Source organism: Vicia villosa, unplaced genomic scaffold, assembly GCF_029867415.1.
Source record: "Vicia villosa cultivar HV-30 ecotype Madison, WI unplaced genomic scaffold, Vvil1.0 ctg.002889F_1_1, whole genome shotgun sequence".
In the NCBI taxonomy this organism is placed as follows: domain Eukaryota; kingdom Viridiplantae; phylum Streptophyta; class Magnoliopsida; order Fabales; family Fabaceae; genus Vicia; species Vicia villosa.
Genome location: NW_026706059.1, coordinates 21,295 through 42,588, shown reverse-complemented (window position 1 = coordinate 42,588; position 21,294 = coordinate 21,295).

The following is a 21,294-nucleotide window of genomic DNA, read 5'->3' as shown; positions in this document are numbered from 1 at the left end:
GGTTTAGGATTCCTCCCGATTTGTTCAATTATCTCGACTATTCGATTTAACTGTTTTAATTGATTTAATTATTTTAAAAATCACAAAAAACCTTAAAGATTGTCGATTAGGGTTTGCCCAATCCCACTGCCTATTTAGTAAAGAATATTAACGCTAATTTAATCATTTCTTGAATAATTCTCTCCTCGACCCGACAAAAGCTATTAGTCGCATTAGACGAGAGATTAAAGAATAAAACATGAGATTTAATTACCAATTTAAAATACATTCAATTTGCTGCCCGTGACGATCGAATATATCGATCAGAGTAACCAGCGATGCCCCATTAATATGTTAACTATAATGATCAAATCTATTGATCATCGCAACTAACGGTGACATATTAAATCAGGGTTGTACGCCCAAATCTCAAAAACACTAAACCACGACACTACGGATTTTCATCTCTTCAACACTGCGATGTTCAAAACTACGAAAGGTAATTCAAAATACCTTCGAACTTCGCATTTCAAAAACTACGACAAGGCCATTCAAAAAGCCTTCAAACACCTCCACATCAAATTCAAAGGCGTACAACCCTGTGCCCGAACTACGTTGACTCTGATTCTCCCTAAGGAGATACGTAGGCACTTGGATAACCAAGGCGAGTCCCCTTCCTCAAAATCTCATTTTTCCCCTATTCATTGCCTTAGCTATAAAACCAGAATATTTTAGCCACAAAATTTGACCTTAGATTCAAAGCCATAGGAAAGGGTTGAGGGTGCATAACACCTTCCCTCGACCTGATTATAATAATCTTACCCCCGATCTCTATACTGCGTAGGGTTTCCTATTCGCCCTTCAGAATAGGTGGCGACTCTAAATCTTAATGTTTAGGGCAGGTTGCTACAGCTGGCGACTCTGCTGGGGACAAACACTTTTGGTTAATTATTATGCTCCTAAGGCCTGAGAGGGTTTAGGTTTTGGTAAACGGTTTAGGGTTTTGGCGAAATTTTTAGGGTTTTGGCAAAATTTTTAGGGTTTGGCTAATTCGCCATTTTAGGGGTTATGGTTTTTAATAAATATTTAAATTTTATTTACTTATTTATTCGCAATTGCATTTATTTACCGCCATTTTATTTATTTACAGTAATTTAATTAAATATTTGTTTATCTGAATATTTGTTATTTTACTGCATCTTTTGGGTTGTATATAAATTGTTGTTAAAACCTAAGCGTGGGAATTATATTTAAGACCAGAGGGGAATTACATCGCCTACGAGTCTTATTATAATTCCACTCAGAGTGGGTGGAATATCTGGAAATGTCTGATACGAGGCTCGACCTTGTTGAGGGCAGGACTTGGTATTTGGCTGATCTCTCTGGGAACCTACCCCTAAAACTCGAACCTCATGGATAAATGAGTTGTTCTAAAATCCAAAGAGACAAAAAGTCTCGGCGGCTACGAACGACCCCATGAGACCTTCTAGAACATACCAATGGGAAGGGTAGGCACCCTAAGCCGTTACGTCGAACCTATGAACCCAGGGCTTATGTGCTTATGTGCTTATTATGTGTTTGCAATCTATATACTGCGAATGTCTTGCGTTATAATTTTGCAGGTATCCCTACGTGTTCCCTGGCCTGCAGGGACTCTATTTCCAATACCATGTCCTTCCCACGAAGGACATCTCTATTTATGCACGTCAATTGGCTTCTCCATGGCCATGAGACTTAATGACTGTCATGAACAGTCACCCCGCGCCCGCATCTACGCACTCCCTAACCTGTGGGGAGTTTCCTTTTATATCTTTGTATCTTATAACTACGTGTCCTTCCCACGAAGGACATCTTCGTTTACGCACGTCGATTGGCCTCTCGGTGGCCATGAGATCCAGTGACTGTCTTGAACGGTCACCCCATGCTTACTCCTACGTACTCCCTAGCCTATAGGGATTTTCTTTTACATCCATGTGTTTTCACAACGACGCGTCCTTCCCCGAAGGATAACTTCATTAGCATGCGTTTGATTGGCCTCTCGATGGCTATGAGATCTAGTGACTGTCCTGAACGGTCACTCCATGCTGGTTTCCGCGCACCCTCTAACTTGTAGGGTTTGGATTCCCATCTATACATCTTTCATCCCTAGCCTGTAGGGATTTCACTTCATCCGATATCGTCCTTATATAGGTCGTGTTCCGCATAGAGAACATTCCCACTAAGGACAACTTCATTGTTACACGTCGAACGGCCTCTCGATGGCCATGAGATTTGGTGAGTGTCATGAACGATCACCAGCCGCTACCTTCTGCATACTCCCTAATCTAAGGGATTTCCATTGGCGTGTCATTACATCTATCTTGCAAGGATTTCACCTAGGATCATATGTCACACGTCTGCATTGCATACGAGGAGCTATAATACAAGGAGTCTCTCGCATATCCATGCATTTGCATTTCATGCATTCATACATTTACATTCGCATCTTCACCCACACCCATGCTTACCATTGCTAGCCGATTTCCCGAAACCCACAAAGAAATTAAAAAGGATCATAAACTACGGAGAAAGGAGGACAAAATATCGAGAATGATCTGGGTCTTACTAAGAAAAAAGATGAATTTCATCATGCCAGCCGCATGTCCATGCCTTGTCATAAGAGGATTATAAATACAACCAAGGTTATCATCGAGCAAGGATTAGTTCAACAAAAGAGTTCCCTCATATATGCACTCAAGGGGTATCTAGTCATAAAGGGGTTCGTCTTAGAACATATCAAATTTACAAGGATGCTCTATGATAACCCGGGGGCAAGGATTAGTCCAACTAGGGCAAAATCCTGAACAAAGATGCATAAATACGATGGAGAGAAGGCGACGTATGTTAACTCCATGCCAAGGGGAAAAAGGGTCATAGGCTATCTTTATCAATCTACAAACCCTGAAGGTTGCAATGGTGTGATACTATCCTTAGGAAAAGCAAAAGAGGTTCAGTCAAAGGAAACTCATGAAGTTCTAATACGACGAAAACCCACCGCTAACGATTTATTCCCAACAGGTTTGACATGTCCAAGGAGAACTCGAGGTTACCCTTCATTTCTACAAGTTCATCAACTAAGGAGTAAAACAAGGTCAATGGATATACAAAGGAGATTGTCCCTAGGATCAATAGGTGTTTATCATGTCAGAATTTCAACCCTTATGATCGCTAAGTGTTATTCAGGATGAAAGTGGTACCTTCGGATTAGCAATTCTAATGGGATGACTGCACAGGTTTTGGAATCGATTCACTCGCACGCTTTTATTCTATTCTATTTTCAAATTTAAGGTGATTAACGAACTTAAGGGAGAATGACGAATACAAATAACTAAGTCCTGCTAGACATATGCTTTCAAGGGAAGACCGAACCGACGATGTACAGGCATTGTTTCAATTCCCAAACAGTGGAGATATAAGGATGTTAATCCCTCGTCACCCCCTCGAGCCAGGAGTTGGAGCTTGTTTCTACTTTTCAAATAAACCTTGATTTTAACCAGGGGTAGGGTAGATTTCGACTAATGAAATTGTGTATTTTGGTTGTCAAGAGAATCAGTCAATCCAAGCAAAGGTTCAAGCATAAGGTTCAAGCATATCTTCTTCCTCGTATTCATCCAAGATTGAGGAAGCAATGGAGGTAACATATACAACATCTTCTTCCTCAATACATCATTCAAGATCGAGGAAGTATCAAAGTCGAAGCTTACAAATCAAGGTCAACATGGCAGTTACAATATTCAAAATTCAAGGATCAAATCTCAAAAGGAGCATTCAAAAGAAAAAGGAGAAAAGCGCCCGCTAAGTCAAAACGGAAAATTTCACAAAAGAAAGCAAAAATGACTTAGGCAAAATTTAGGGCATCCCGATGGGTCAAATTCAAAGGAATTGGCTCATGCAAAAATAAGGGATAAATAAAACAAAGGAGAAATACAAAGGATAATCTTGTGACAGCCAAATCATCGAAGCTTCCAATCAATGCTTGGATCTCTACAAAAAATTTCACCGGTGCTTGGATCTTCACTAATGCTTCCGCACAACATCAGAACTGCAACGATTCTCTTGCAAACAAAGCACATTCATTGGATTAGGCGAATTCTTAGGATTTGGAGAACATCAAGGAGAAAGGGGTGGGTTAAATAAATCTTGAGCCTTATATCCATTGTTTCTTAAAACTGTGAACCAGGCCAAGTTACAACATTCATAGTCCTAATTGAGGCAAGCTTAACCACGAAAGCATATTAAGCAGGATTTTGTTATACCGACTCCGAGGTTTGTTAAAACTATCCCTAAATCACTACGCTTCTTCAAGCATTCATTTCTAAAAACATCCAGTCCTAATGCATAACGGATTTCGATTTCAAAACTTGCGTACGCATCGCATTGTAGTTACTTCTCAAAGGGTACAATGTCATCTGCGAGTATACACTTAGCATCGAGGGGATCTCGAAATGGGTTAATCAAAGGGGATCCTTTTCTAATAAAGACTCTGGAATGGGGGGAACCACATCTAGGGGGTTCTCCTAAACAGGGGCAAAAAAAATTTTCAAGGATTACAGGGGCATGAAATCAAAGATCCTATTTACTAGGGGCATTCTTCCGAAGGTTCGATCAACTTGGGGCACACCTCGAAGCGATAACAAACAGGGGCATGTCAAACATGGGAAGAATTCAAATTCAAGAGGATAGAACACTATGGATAGCCCTCCATATCCTGGAGATCAAGGGCATACCCTTCAATCTAAACGTCGAACCATATGACAAGGTTATTTCTCGAGGCACTTCCTTCATGGCTTGGGAATCATAGGCATCTTTTTCCGCTAAACATTGGAGCATTGGATACCAAATCCATAAGGTGTGGAGAACCTCAACGGTTTAAAGGCGTGGAGTATTTCAAAGAGCCAAACTGGGGCAAGGCGCACAACATAAGGAAAAGGCGTTCTCCCACTTTACAACATCGAACAAATCTTTCTCCTAACTAGGATCTTCAAAATTCAAGAAAACAAGGATTGGGAAGTCGCGCTAGCATCACACCCCACCTTATCAAACAAACCTACAACTCCAGCGAGCTATATACGTTGTGGTTATCAACAACCTATCATTGGAGCATCATGCAAATACATACAAATCATGCATTACATACATTGGTTGAGACATTACACCATACCTTTTTAGGTAGTCTTCTTTAAGACGAATTGACATTCCTTTTCTAAAGAACCTTTTCAGGTAGTCTTCTTTAAGACATTAATTTTCTAAGAACCTTTTCAGGTAGTCTTCTTTAACACAAATCTTACGATCCTTTCTAGGAACCTTTTTAGGTAGCCTGTTCTAAGACATTCATCATCCTCTCTAGGAACCTCTTCAGGTAGTCTTCTTTAAGACAAATCTTACGATCCTTTCTAGGAACCTTTTTAGGTAGCCTATTCTAAGACATTCATCATCCTCTCTAGGAACCTCTTCATGTAGTCTTCTTTAAGACATTCTTTTTCTAAGAACCTTTCCAGGTAGTCTTCTCTAAGACAATCATCGTCATTTCCAAGAACCTTTTTAGGTAGTCTTCTTTAAGACAATTCTTACGATCCTTTCAAGGAACCTCTTCAGGCATTCTTATCTAAGACAGATTTTCATCCTTTCCAGGAACCTCTCTAGGTGGTCTTCTTTAAGACATTCTTTTTCTAAGAACCTTTCTAGGTAGTCTTTTCTAAGACAGTCATTGTCCTTTCCAAAAACCTTTTTAGGTAGTCTTTTTTTAGACATCTTTCAGCCTTTCCAGGTAGTCTTCTTTAAGACATTCCTTATCCTTTAATAAAAAAAAACCTTTTCAGGTAGTCTTCTTTAAGACAAATTTTATCCTTTCTAAGAACCTTTCCAGGTAGTCTTTTGTAAGACATTCATTGTCATTTCCAAGAACCTTTTTAGGTAGTCTTTTAAGACATCTTTTAGTCTTTCCCGGTGGTCTTCTTTAAGACATTCCTTATCCTTCGCTAAAAAAAAAAAACCTTTCCAGGTAGTCTTCTTTAAGACAAATTTTATCCTTTCTAAGAACCTCTTCAGGTAGTTTTCTTTAAGACAAATTTTCATATCCATTCCAGAAACTTTTTCAGGTAGTCTTATAGAAGACATTACTTCGTTCCACTCGTTACATCAGCCAACATATACATGAGCATAAGCATTATCCACATACATAAACATTACCAAGCCGACATAAGCATAGCCGTGGTGTAGGTGCAAATACGGTTTAAGCAGGTTCAATAAGGAGATAAAATCTTAGGATTGACATCGGCATCAGCATACATACATACGCATTAGCATATGCATATCATCTAGTGCATTCACATACTACAAAAGCCCAGTTTCCACCCCTCGTGTTGCGATAGGTGTGTTTTCCGATCCTCGAGTCGTGAGTCTCCAAACAGGTGAATCTTTTTCATGCAGGTACGCTTGCCAGAACCATGGCAAGCAATTCCTTTAATACAGGTAAGTTTGTTAGAACTATAGCAAATGATCTCTTCTTATGCAGGTACGCTTGTCAGAACCAAGGCAGGTAATTCCTGTGGTGAAGGTAAACTTGTCCGAACAAGGGCAAGTGACTCCTAATGGTGTAGGTGAAATTTGTCCGAACCAGGGCAAATGATCCAAATGGTGTAGGTGAAATTTGTCCGAACCAGGGCAAATGATCCAAATGGTGCAGGTGAAATTTGTCCGAACCAGGGCAAATGATCCAAATGGTGCAGGTGAAATTTGTCCGAACCAGGGCAGATGATCCAAATGGTGTAGGTAAAATTTGTCCGAACTAGGGCAAATGATCCAAATGGTGCAGGTGAAATTTGTCCGAACCAGGGCAGATGATCCAAATGGTGTAGGTGAAATTTGTCCGAGCCAGGGCAAATGATCCAAATGGTGCAGGTGAAATTTGTCCGAACTAGGGCAGATGATCCAAATGGTGCAGGTGAGCTTGTCAGAGCTATGACAAGTAATCCTATTGGTGCGGGTGAGCCTACTAGAACTATAGCAAGTGATCCTTTTGGGGTTCACAAACTATGAAAGCTTGCTAGCGCTATAACAAGTTAATTATCTTCTACAAAAAACTGTGAGTCATCGCTATTGATAAGTTATATCTTACCACGTTAGTCCCTTGGCAGTGATATGACGCTACGTCTCTTTGGTACGTTAGTCCCTTGGCAGTAACCGAGACGCAATCCTATTTCAAATCCTATTCCAATTCCTATTCAAACTATGACTTATTGCGTTAGTCCCTGAGCAGCAATGAGTTACGTCTTATCACGTTAGTCCCTTGGCAGTGATATGACGCTACGTCTCTTTGGTAAGTTAGTCCCTTGGCAGTAACCGAGACGCAATCCTATTTAAAATCCTATTCCAATTTCTATTCAAACTATGACTTATTGCGTTAGTCTCTGAGCAGCAATAAGTTATGTCTTATCACGTTAGTCCCTTGGCAGTAAACGAGACGCAATCCTATTCCAATTTCTATTCAAACTATGACTTATTGCGTTAGTCTCTGAGCAGTAATAAGTTAAGTGTTATCACGTTAGTCCCTTGGCAGTGATATGGCGCTACGTCTCTTTGGTACGTTAGTCCATCAGCAGTAACCGAGACGCAATCCTATTTTAAATCCTATTCCAATTCCTATTCAAACTATGACTTATTGCGTTAGTCCCTAAGCAGTAATAAGTTACGTCTTATCACGTTATTCCCTTTGCAGTGGTATGGCGCTACGTTACTTTGGTGCGTTAGTCCCCTGGCAGTGATATAAAGCTACGTCTCTTTGCAAACAGGGATTTATTTTCCCTAATCACAAGGTTTCTCAAACAGTTCTTCAATTGGGTTTATCACGTTAGTCCCTTGGCAGTGATCCCCTTCAAATCATCTTGCTGATTAATATCACGTTAGTCCCCTGGCAGTGATATAAAGCTACGTCTCTTTACAAATAGGGATTTATTTTCCCTGATCATAAGGTTTCTCAAACAGTTCTTCAATTGGGTTTATCACGTTAGTCCCTCGGCAGTGATCTTCTTCAAAATCTCATCAATAACAAACAAGGTTCTATTTTTCTTTTCCAAAGTTACTAACTTCAACTAACATAACTAACAATCATGTATCATTCAATTAACATACCTCATTCATACATAACGCATATACATACATGGCTCTCATTTACTTTGAGAATCTCGCTGCATCATACATCGCATGCATCATAGCATTGCATAAAATTCAAGTTGCCTTTTTAGGCCATACTACAATCAAAGCAAGTGGTTCCTTTCGAAAGCATCCGCTTCACATTTCAAAAGAGAAGGGTATTTACCTTGGGTGGCATCTTTAAGCCCATCTCCCACAGAACTTCTTCCCGACAAATGCAAATTTCAGGGCATTCTCAGTGTCCAATCATCTTCTACCTTTAGATCACGATAGGCAGACGTGCCTATCTGACTCTTCAGGTTTAAGAAGATTGGACAGGGGCAGCTGTCATACCCCAAAATTTACCCGATCAAACCCGCGTCTTTTTCATCAAGGGCCGAAATTAAGAGTCATGGGGTTTGACATTCTTATTGTCAAACCCACCCTCTTATGAAATAACCTGAGTAAAGATGAGGGTTAAGGTTAGAAGGTGCTTGAGCTCATTCATCTGACCCATCTGTTCCATTTTCGAGATCTTCAGTCTATTTCACATATAGCTTATGATTTTTTGTTTGATTATTAATTTTAAATATTTGATTTAATCTTTTTTAGTATTAGTTATTATTAGGATTATTATTATTAAATATTATTAGTACTAACTATTATTATTATTTTTAAGAGGATTATCATCATTATTAGTTTAAATTTTTGTTATTTATCTTTGTAATTATTTGATTTTTTTTCTTTCACTCATTTTAAGATACTAAGTAAAATACAAAAAAAAATTATGAAATAAATAAAAAAATAAGAAAAGGAGCTTTGTTGTTAAATATCCTAAGGCCCAAGGAATGCACAAAGATCATATAGAGTAATTTTGAACCTCTTGACTTATGGGCTTAAATTTTGGTCTTTAAACATGATCTTAATCTCACCAAAGGCCCATAAGTCCTTTTGTTTTATTTCTCATCATTTTAGTTCTTTTATATTAAAAATTTTATTCATTAAAATCAAATAAATGGTATGAAATAAAATAATGTTTGCATTGGTTTATTTTGATTACAAATCTTGGGCTGATTGTCAAAACATGATCGTGGGATGAGATTTGGTAAAATGTTTGGTGCAAGAATGGAAAGAATCATATGCAAATTGAAGCAAATCTTCAATCAATAATTGAGCCTTTGAAATCTTTGATTCTTTCTCAAACTAATTGACCTAATGGGATCATATATAACTGAAGAACAACTGCAGACCAAGGGGAGGAGGACTGGCCGCAGAGAGGGAGAGAGGTTCATGTTGTAAAAAATATCAAAATTTAGGGCACAAGGAATCTCTCACTATAGTGAGTCTCAAGTAATTCCAGTGATTGAATCTTCTTCCTGGAGGTGCAAGGAGCGACCCTCGATCATTACTGAAGCCCCTCGAGAACCGAAACCAGCACAACCATCTTTACCGGTTTGGGTATTTTCTCAAGATTCAAAACCTTTGATTCATACGATTTAAATATGTTTTATGTATGTGTATATGTTCATGACCATGCCTGGATCTATTTAGCCTATTTGCTTTTCAGTTTTGACGTTGGAACTACGCTCTGTCATTGTTGCCCGAGTTCGCGTCATCCTCTTCATAGCCCATGATACAGACATTTCCAGGTCAAAAGAAGTGTACCATTGGACTCGCAGCCCTCGAAATAGGGAGGTAGGCTCCTCCTCTGGCTTTTATTCACGTTGTTTTTTGCAGGTGGAATCGCGAGGCAATCAGAGAAGACGGTGGAGCTACTGTTCCGGCAGTGGGTGATATTTTTAGGGAGGTGGTCTGCGCATGCGTGGCACGTTGGTGATTTCTTGTTGGTCGGTCACCCTTTTCAAACTCTCTCTCAGCATATGATTGGTCTTTGGGAACACGCAGGGGCCCACTCTGCACTCCATTGGGTTTCTTTATTTATTTATCATGTTTAACCATACTTAATTTATGTTGATTGTTTAACAAACAGCAAATGCACGCAGCCTGGTTGGTCATACATGATTGCTGGTATCCCCTAGGTCCTGGGTTCGAACCCAGGCTTGTGACAATATATTTTTGGATTATTTAGATTGCAGATCTGGTACACACGCCTTCACACGCACCTACGCAACACACTCAATTATCACCATCAGATCTCCTACAATCCTGATCTAACGTACACAAGGCTGAAGGTTTACCATGGACCTCAAGGGCTTGCCACATAGGATTACTGCCAGGTTTCTTCATATATTTATTTTATTACTTATCTTTTTAGATTAATTATTTAGATTTATTGTTAATTTAATTTAATTAATTTATGAAATTAGGATTAGGATATTAAAATAGGATTAGGCTAATGACTAGGGTTTAGGATTCCTCCCGATTTGTTCAATTATATCGACTATTCGATTTTACAGTTTTAATTGATTTAATTATTTTAAAAATCACAAAAAACCTTGAAGATTGTCGATTAGGGTTTGCCCAATCCCACTGCCCATTTAGTAAAGAATATTAACGCTAATTTAATCATTTCTTGAATAATTCTCTCCTCGACCCGACTAAAGCTATTAGTCGTATTAGACTAGAGATAAAAGAATAAAACATGAGAGATTTAATTACCAATTTAAAATACATTCAATTTGTTGCCCGCGGCGATCGAATATATCGATCAGAGTAACCAGCAATGCCCCATTAATCCGTTAACTATAATGATCAAATCTATTGATCATCGCAACTAACGGTGACATCATAAATCAGGGTTGTACGCCCAAATCTCAAAAACACTAAACCACGACACTACGGATTTTCATCTCTTCAACACTGCGATGTTCAAAACTACGAAAGGTAATTCAAAATACCTTCGAACTTCGCATTTCAAAAACTACGACAAGGCCATTCAAAAAGCCTTCAAACACCTCCACATCAAATTCAAAGGCTTACAACCCTGTGCCCGAACTACGTTGACTCTGATTCTCCCTAAGGAGATACGTAGGCACTTGGATAACCAAGGCGAGTCCCCTTCCTCGAAATCTCATTTTTTCACCTATTCACTGCCTTAGCTATAAAACCTGAATATTTTAGCCATAAAATTTGACCTTAGATTCAAAGCCATAGGAAAGGGTTGAGGGTGCCTAACACCTTCCCTCGACCTGATTATAATAATCTTACCCCGATCTCTATACTGCGTAGGGTTTCCTATTCGCCCTTAAGAATAGGTGGCGACTCTAAATCTTAATTTTTAGGGCAGGTTGCTACACTCGTTTGCGCCTGTCACATGAGGTATGGTGGTCGAACCGGAAATTGGGATCGTTCCTGTTGGCCCTGATGTGTTTTTGGGCATGGCTTGAGAACTAACTATAGCCGCAGATCCTCCCGAAACGGGTTTTTCCTGTTCTTGTGATGTAGATGTCGAAACATGTGTAGTATTTGCTGCTACTGTTCCTGACCCTTGTGGAAGATCTTGATCTCCCCTTCCACTGTTCAAACTGACCATTTTCTTGTTGTACCTTCATTTAGGAATCGGTGGCGCACTGTTGGTTAATTTACCGTTCCAAAGGTTCATACAAGGTCTTGATATATTCTAGACAAATTAAAGCAACAAATTCATGACAATCTGTTTGACACTGTCCCACTGGGCGTGCCAATTTGTTTACGGTGATTTCCGGTAAACAACCGCTAGTCTTCCAAATTATAAAAAATATACTTTGGTTACTCGCAGGATCGACTAGATTGATCCTAGGACATAGTCAAGAAGCTTGTCGTTTGTGATAATTTGGTTCATATTTTGCTAGTTGTTTGGCTTCGAAATGAGAAATAAATAAACAAAATGTAAAGACTGGAAATCGCCTTGTTATACACATAAATACAACTTTGGCGAAAGATGAAGTAAATATAAACTTGCAAGAAACTTAAAGTACAGGAACGTAAATTGCAGAATGTAAATGCTTCGTGTGGTGTCGTTTTCTTTTACCTCCCCGTTTCACTTGGGAGGACGGCACGCTAAACCCTTCACGCGAAATTTGGAAGGAGAATGCGCCCGTGGTGGGATGAATTTTATTTCAGTTCTTCCTACGATATCACACGAACTTTCTTATTTGTCCTACGAGTAGGAAAGGGGAAAAAAGATCTCAACTAAACCCTAGGAGTTTGCTAAGTGTGGGGATTTCACCTAGACTAGAAATTCTGGAGTCCGGGGGGTCGGTTATACATAGGGAAGTGTTTAAACACCCTACATATCTGTAGTACTCTACAGGAACCTTCTCTGTGTCATTTGTGATTGTGTTTGCTGCTAATGATTGGGAAAGTTTCTCCTTTGTGTTAGGAGAGAGAATTGATTTGAATAAAAGAAAGACAGACAGACAGACTGACTATTTTTGGTATTTTATTAGCTCGCTGAGATTCCTTGTGAACCTCATGCCTACATATCCCTAGTGGAAGTCAGAGCTTAATGTAGTTCAGGGAACTAACTAGGGAAATTAATTGTTTTTGGTGCCTTGCTTGAAGCTCAAGGTTGAAGCTTGGAATTAAATCTCTGTTTACAGTAAAGAGACATGAAATCATCTCTACAGAGAGGTATTTGTACTATTCTACCACAAACATTTAAAGGAGTGACAGAATAACTGGATTCATTTTATTCAAGAGGGGGACCTTACTTGTGTGTGCAAGTATGCCAGTCAGATGCCTCTTAAATGAAAGAAAGATGCTCGTCCAAATTAGGGAAAGTGTACAAGTCTGGGGATGTGCCAGAGCATGTCTTTCAGAGTCCTAAATGGGAGACTTTGATTGAAATTGAAATTGAAATGTTTGTTTGTTTGAATGTGGTAGAGTAGTAAAAATATCTCTCTATAGAGATAAGCTATGTCTATCTACTGTATAAAAGATTTGACTTTAGCTGGCTTGTATGAGGCCCAAGCTTGAGGCTTTTTGATTGATTAATTAATATTATTGACTCTGGGAGATGACTCCACTGGGGATTAATTACAGGGTATTTTTGTGTTCTGTATAAAGCCCAGAATTGAGGCTGACTCTACTTAGGGAGACTCTATTTATGTGCCTTGTACAAAGCCCAAGGTTGTGGCTAACTGTTGAGGATAATTGAATGAATGACTCTATTTTATGTGCCTTGTACAAAGCCCAAGGTTGTGGCTGACTCTGGCTAGGGAAAACATTATTTTCTGCCTTGTACAAAGCCCAAGGTTGTGGCGGACTCTTAAATGAATTAAGTATGGATGACTATATGGGGAAAAGATCCTAGGTATTAGGAATCTTTGACACATGAAAGTATGGTTTATCTGCCTTGTACAAAGCCCAAGGTTGTGGCTACTGAGTGATGAAGAACTCACTGGGGAGACTCTATTATCTGCCTTGTACAATGCCCAAGGTTGAGGCTGACTCTTGACAGGGGAGTTTTATTGTTTGGTGCCTTGTATGAAGCCCAAGGTTGAGGCTAACTGTTTTTTGTTGGTTTTGACTCTACTGAGGAGATTTTATTTGAAAGACTGTTTTTCTTTGGAAGCTCACCCTTTCCAGGGATTTTGACTCAGCTGGAGAAATTGTTTGGTAAAAGACTGACTTTATCATGTTTTTTGGAGGCTGACCCTTCCCAGGGGTTTTGACTCTTTTGGGGAAATTATCTCCTAAGAGAAATGAATCTTTATTTTTTTGACATTTTTTATTAATTGACTTTGGAGGCTAACCCTTTCCAGGGGATTTTGAAATGGAGGTTGATTTTAATTGACTTTGGAGGCTAACCCTTTCCAGGGGTTTTGTTGAAATGATGGATTGATTTTAATTGACTTTGGAGGCTAACCCTTTCCAGGGGTTTTGTTGAAATGAATGGCAGAAAGATTATCTAATGGAGACTTCTTGTTTAAAGCCCAAGATGAAGGCTGACTCAATGCTGAGGATGACCAAAACATGGATCCTAGACTCTGCTAAGGAAGATTGATGAAGATAAGGGTGACAGAGACTGTCCATGTCTCTCATTCCAAAAGGTGCTCAATGTAGGATTGAGACAAACTTAGCTTGTTTAAAGTCTGGTTTAAATTGGAAGAAACTCACCAGGGTAGGCTAAAAGGTGGCTAAAGACCTGTTCCTATGTTTATAAGAAACCTGATGGGTCCTTGTATACAAGCTCAAGAGGAAGCTGGAAATGCTTTTAAGAAGCCTGTGGGTCCTTGTACAAAGCCCAAGAGGAGGCTAATCGAGGGTCCTTGTTATAGCACAAGAGAAAGCTATGTAGTTTTGAACTTATTTTGGCTCTAAGCAAATGGGTAAGAGGTTTCACCGGGAATAATTCCTCTTTGGGTGGATGTGTCCTATTTATTTGGATTCTAAGGTTTTTGCCAAGATGTTTCACCGGGAATAATTCATCTTGGGGGTTTGAACTACAGATCTCTAATTAGGAAAGAGCCTTCACCGGGAAGACATTCTCAATCCTAGGTCATATTCCTATAATATATATATATAGTTTAACTGTCCTAAGGTTTATACTCAAACGTAGTTCTAAACTAATATATATATGCACAGTTTATATTTGACAGTAATTTAAATAAAGACTGTAAATTGAAAGCTTGTAAAGCCTAACCTGGATGGAGTGGAGGCCATTGAAGAAGTATGGACAGAGCCTCAACAGTAATTTTGTTGTTTTGTTGATAACAGATAAACAGTTAATGGTTTTTGAAAACAGAAGAAGTGAAGATGGACAAAGGTCACATAGGTATCTGAAGAGTTTCACCGGGAATAATGCCCTTCAAATACCAGAAGAATGTTTTGAAAACAGAAAGAAGATTTTGAAAATACAGTTTTGAAAACAAGCTAAGAAGAGAAGGTTTTTGGGACTTACACTCTATTAGAGGCCCAGTACTTTACAGTACTGGTGTAAAAGCAATTTGAAAAAATGATTTGGAATGATGCAAGGTTTTGTTGTTTGAAAACCTTAATCATCCGTTTAATCAGAGATTGAAAACAGTTTTGAATATTGACAAAAGTCAACTTAATCAAAGTAAAAATAAAGATTTTTACTTAATTAAGACCTAAACAATTAGGGTTTTATCATAAACTTTATTTACAAAATGATTAGGTTAAAACAAAGTGAATATATGTATTTAAAGTATTTAAGAAAACACTTAAAACATACTATTTTAAACCTAATAAAAATATATAAAATAAATAATATTTTTATGATTTTTTTTATTATTCACAAAATAGGTATATTAAATGATAAGTGTGTGAAAAATGAAGTGAAAATAAATTAATTTGATAGGTTAAATAAATATGTGAAGTTTGTGAGAAAATGAAAGAAATTGTGTGTTAAAAAAATAGTTTTGGCCCTTGGAGGGTTTGAACCCACGCCCTCTAGGTCACACACTCAAAACAAACACCACTGAGCCAACGCGCGTGTGGTGATAGTAACTTGCATTCATTTGGTTATGTTTCAAAACAACTAGTAAATCATTGAAAAATAAAAGAATCAAAAAGTCTGGGGCGAGGGGGATTCGAACCCCAGACTTGAGGCATGATGAGACTAAGGGCGTATGGGAGGCCACTAGGGCAAGTTCGTTCAGTCGTTTAAGGAACGCATACCATTCAAAATAAAATAAACTTTGGCCCCAGATTCAAATTTTGCGCGCCATGGCCATAGTCATCTTCTTCCTCGAGCTCAAAGATTTTCAAAATCCTAACTCTCTGGTTTCTCAACTAAATGACATGATGTAAACATCAATCTTGTTCTAAATTTCCTCACGAATCCAGATATGTAACTAACATTTATTTATATGAACTATAGCTACCTAATTTCTCAGAAAACTCTAAGAACATATAAACCCTAAATTTGAAATTAAATGACAAACAAGATGAATAAATGCAAGATGATAGAGGGTTTTCAATCCTCTGATGATGCCAAACAAGATAGAATCGAGCTTTAACTCAGTGAGTACTTAAATTAAAGAGGTGAAGTTCAGAAACTTACCTCTGAAAATGGAGGTCGTGAGGATGATTGAGAGCACCTGGGCTTGAATGAATGATCTCAATAGCTTCCCTGAGACTCAATGATGCTAACTGAATGATTATTGGAGCTTGAATCCTCCTGAATTGCTCTATGGACCTCCCTCGATTTCAGCTTCAAGTGAACATGGAGGTTGTTGAATTTGGAGTTACAGATGAGCTGCAGCCATCTGGTTAGCTTCACTATGACCTGAGGAGTGTGCCTGGATGATTGGCTTGGCTCAGAACCTCCTGAATTACTCCATGGACCTCCAACTGCAAATGCTCCAAAGTGAGAGCAACAATGGTGTTCCTCCACTTACAGAAGTGATCCAGGTGCTTGGATCACCTCAAATGACCTCCCTTGAGATGTTAGAATGCTCACTTTCCAAAGATAAGCTCTGGTTTGAAGAAATCGATTCTTCTTGCCAAAGAACTTTGAAAAAACAATGAACATGAGAAGAGAAAGAGAAAGCAAGGAATATGGTTGCTTTGGTGTGTTTTTGAATGAGGAATGCATCTGTATTTATAGGCAAATGGATCGGTATAGCTGCAGAGGAGTGAGCTTCCTTAGTGAAGTTGATTTGCTTTCTTAGCCATGAAGGAATTCAAAGAATATTCCAAGTGCAATGATGAGCTCTTTGATACCACTCCCTAGCCATCGGTTTTGCTTGATCTTAGGGGACCAAATGGCTGCAGAAATGAGCTCCAATTGGTTGGGAGAAGATTCCTTTGATGAATCACCAATTTGCCATAAATTCAAAAATGCAATCATTACATAATCACATGCTTTTGTTTTTGGGAATCTTCTCTAATCCTTATGCAATGATGGAAATTGATGTATGGTATGGTTTCAGATGCATTAGAGGTCGTGTAGCATCACTTAGTGAAGCAAAATGCACAAAATTGCAAAGTTCCAAATTGTACATGACCTATAATTTTACTTCATGAGGCCAACTTTGAACAAGCATAACTCCTAGCTCAAATTGAATTTGGAGAAGGTTGAACACAATTTGGAAAGCCCTAAAAATCTACTTCAAATCATTAGTTTGGAGTTTCTTCAGAATCCTTTGGGAAATTTGTGAAAAATGAGCCCAAAGTTGGATGAAAACTAGGTTAAAACACTTAGAAAAATTTCTAAGTGTTTATGACCTAAACTTCAAAATTTCCAAAACTTCATAAATGATTGATCTTTTGAAAAAAGTTCCTTTGTAAGATGTTGTTTTATTTTGCAAGATCTACAACTTTCATGTTGGAAGTTTTTTGAGTTGTGTAGGTGAAATTTTGAGTTCTCACAATGCCCTCAAAAACCCTAATTCCCGACTTTTTGCTCCTTGATGAATTTCTTTGAATTTCTTTGGTCAAATGACTTTAATATCCATATATTGATGATATTGATCTTTGAAAGTCATTTTTTGACCAAAAACCTTAAAAGTCAATGATGACCCCCCATAGTTGACTTTTCCTGACAAAGTGAATTTTTTGGACTTTTGTGTAGAAACAAGATCTTATCCTCAAATGAATGATGTAAATGGATTATATTGAGGTAGTAGAGATTCTTGAATCATGTCTTGAGTTTTTGATCCATGCCCTGATTAAAAGTCAACTATCTTGGTGAATTAGGTCAAAAACCCTAATTGTCGACCAGAGGACAATGATGAGTGTAGACTTTGAACTGAGGTGTAATGTCCAGTGGATCTTGTCATATGAGTTATTTGAAGATGACTGATGTCTTTGAATGGTTTCCTGGGGCTTTTTAGGGTTTCCCAAATGTGATCCCTGATTTCAGTCCTTGATTAGGCTCAAAACCCTAGTTTGGTGACCTGAGTAAACCTGTACTCAGATGACTGGATGTTTAATCAATCATAGGTGTAATAATGAAGTCCTTGAGCCCCATGATTGTATTAGGGACTCATCCTTGTATTGATTGATCCTTTGCCTGAGCTTTCTTGTCTTTGAGCATCCTCGATTAGATACCAGATGGAGAAGTAACTGCTCTGGAAACTTGTCTTGACCTGATGAAAAATCCTGAAGATATGACATCTCAGGGGGGTCAAAAATTAGGGTATGACAGATGCCCCTATTTAAGTTTCTTTTATCTGGAGGGAGAGAGATTGATATCTCGATCTTTCCGGCGTAAAAGAGACTTAAATATCGAGGAATGCCCGAATTTTGGGCGCTCCTGAGATGTTGTAATTGATAAAATCTTTGCATGACTTGATCCCGTTGTCGCACTTGGCGGGGGATGAGGAGACAAACTCCTGCAAAAATACTTGATGTGGATTCTGGCGAATGGATGGCAGTATAGGATGCGCAATCCATCTTCTTTAACTAAGTGTTGATACTTAGAAAAAGGTAAACAACCTCCCCCTTGTTTCGGATGTCCATATCTCGAAACTGGTCTTAGTTGTGTTTGGACAATATCTCATATAAAGAGAAAATTTCCAACGGTTTGTTTCCTCATCAAACTTCTTACCAGCGCTTGGAGGTAAGATGCCATTTGACGGTAGTAAAGAAACTTCAAAGGTTTGTTTCCTCGTCAAACTTCTTATCAACGCTTGGAGATAAGATGCCATTTGACGGCTGTAGAGAAACTTCAAAGGTTTGTTTCCTCGTCAAACTTCTTATCAACGCTTGGAGATAAGATGCCATTTGACGGCTGTAAAGAAACTTCAACGTCTTCCCTTTTGACTTGACGTCTTTGAAAGAATGTCATATGGCCTCATGATCTTTTGAGGGGCTAATGACTTTGTTTGAAGGCGGACGAACTGTTTTCGGGGTGAAAACTGCCATTCGTTAACTGATGCCTGGGGAATCAACGAACTGTTTTCCTAAGAGGAAAACTGCCATTCATCGACTCTGTGGGGAGTTAAACATCCCAGAAACAGACAAACTGTTCGAAGAAACTGCCATTTGTCGATCTCTTGAGTATTTAACACACAAACTGTCTTTTCTTGGGAAAAGACTGCCATTTGCCAATTGCTAGGGGAACAAACTGTCTTCTGCCGGGGAAGATTGCCATTTATCGACCCTTGTCATGAAAGAAAGTGAGCAAACTGTCTTCTGCTGAAAGAGACTGCCATTCGCTGACTTTGTTATGATAGAAAGTGAGCAAATTGTCTTCTGCTGAAAGAGACTGCCATTTGCTGACTCTGTTATGATAGAAAGTGAGCAAACTGTCTTTTGCTGAAAGAGACTGCCATTTGCTGACTCTGTTATGATAGAAAGTGAGCAAACTGTCTTCTGCTGAAAGAGACTGCCATTTGCTGACTCTGTTATGATAGAAAGTGAGCAAACTGTCTTCTGCTGAAAGAGACCGCCATTTGCTGACTTTGTTGGGGAATCTGAACTATCTTCTGGACGAAGACTAACATTCGCTGACTCCGCTGGGGAATCATTTGTCGATCTGCTGGGAGATTCTGGATTTTTCTTTGACAAGAAGTGGCACCTCTTGACACTGCTGGGGAAATACCAAACCTCTAGGGAATTCCAAAATGTGAAGCAGACCATCTTATCTGAAGAAGACTGTCGAATGTCGCTCTGCAGGAGATTCTCGACTGAGGAATTCCAAAAGTGAACAAACTATCTCTTTGAGGGAGACTACCATCTGTTGACTTGCTTGGTGAGATCCTCGTGTATGAACTGTTGTTTTGAAGGAAAAAGTTTCTCCGGAACTTGCAGGGGAAACTTAAGTTCATGCCTCAATGACTCGGGCATTCACAGGATCAAAGCCTGATTCGGCTATGCAATTATGATGTAATGTATGCATGAATATTATGACAATGATAAAATGTAAAGTGAATGTGAATAGAATTGTCGCGGATGTAAAATCCTATGATACGACTGAAATTCTTGTGGATCAGAAGATGTCCTCTTCTTGTAGTTCGAACTCTGTTGGGAATATCTGGTTATCAGTTGTCCGCTGTCCGAAGTAAGCAATATGAATTGAAGTGAAGATCCGTCATCGGGAGATGTTCGCAAAGCGACCTCATGGGGAAATATTGGTTCCCGGAGTCTCAACCGTTCTCGGAGCAACTGTTTGCATTCTTCCTATTGTTTGTAAACCTTAGAAAGAAATTTCACCTTTATTTTTGCAAGTAAATTCATTTTTATTTTATGAAAACATTTGTTTCAAGAAAATGACTGTTTAAACTTAAAATGCATTTCAAGAAACTGAATAAGACTAGATTGAAAAGGAAAAGCACAAGGCTCAAATTGTTTTATATGGAATGGTAATCAGCCAAATGCTTGATTCCATGGAGTATTTACAAAGTTGGAAATTGGTAATTTTCGGGAAAAGGGCTACGATGAAACGTGACGACCGTTATCTTTCCTTTCCACTCCGAGTTGCGCTGTATTCGTGCTTCGTAGAAGATGACCTACTGCTGATGAATACTCCGCTATGGATTTTGAATGATCAAGTTTGTCCCGAACACAGTTACTTGCCATATATCCCTAACTTTTGCGTAAACTACCCCTTTCGGGTTTTAAGTCTACCGGGATTGATTAATATATTTTTTTATGTCTCTAACTTTTGCCTGAATCGCCCTTTCGGGTTTTCGATTCACCGAGACGCTCTTTTTTGCCTAAGCCGCTCTTTGCGAGTTTTCAACTTAGCGAGCTGTTCTTTTGTTTATTTAGGCGAAGTATTTCTTGACTGCGTCGACGTTCACAGGACGGGTGAATTCTTCTCCATCCATAGTCGTGAGTATTAAGGCTCCTCCTGAGAAAGCTCTCTTGACCACGTAGGGGCCGTCATAATTGGGAGTCCATTTCCCTCTCGAATCTGTGAGAAAAGATTGAATCTTTTTGAGTACAAGGTCGCCTTCTTTGATTGTGCGAGGTCAAACCTTTTTGTCGAAAGCTTTCTTCATTCTTTGTTGATATAGCTGTCCGTGGCATAAAGCTGTCATGCGCTTTTCTTCGATTAAGTTCAATTCATCGAATCTGCTTTGACACCACTCGGCTTCTGTTAATTTTGCCTCCATCAAAACTCTCATTGATGGGATTTCAACCTCTATAGGTAGGACTGCCTCCATGCCATATACAAGGGAGAAAGGAGTTGCTCCAGTCGAAGTACGTACTGATGTACGGTATCCATGAAGAGCATACGGGAGCATTTCATGCCAATCTTTGTAAGTGATGACCATCTTCTGAATGATT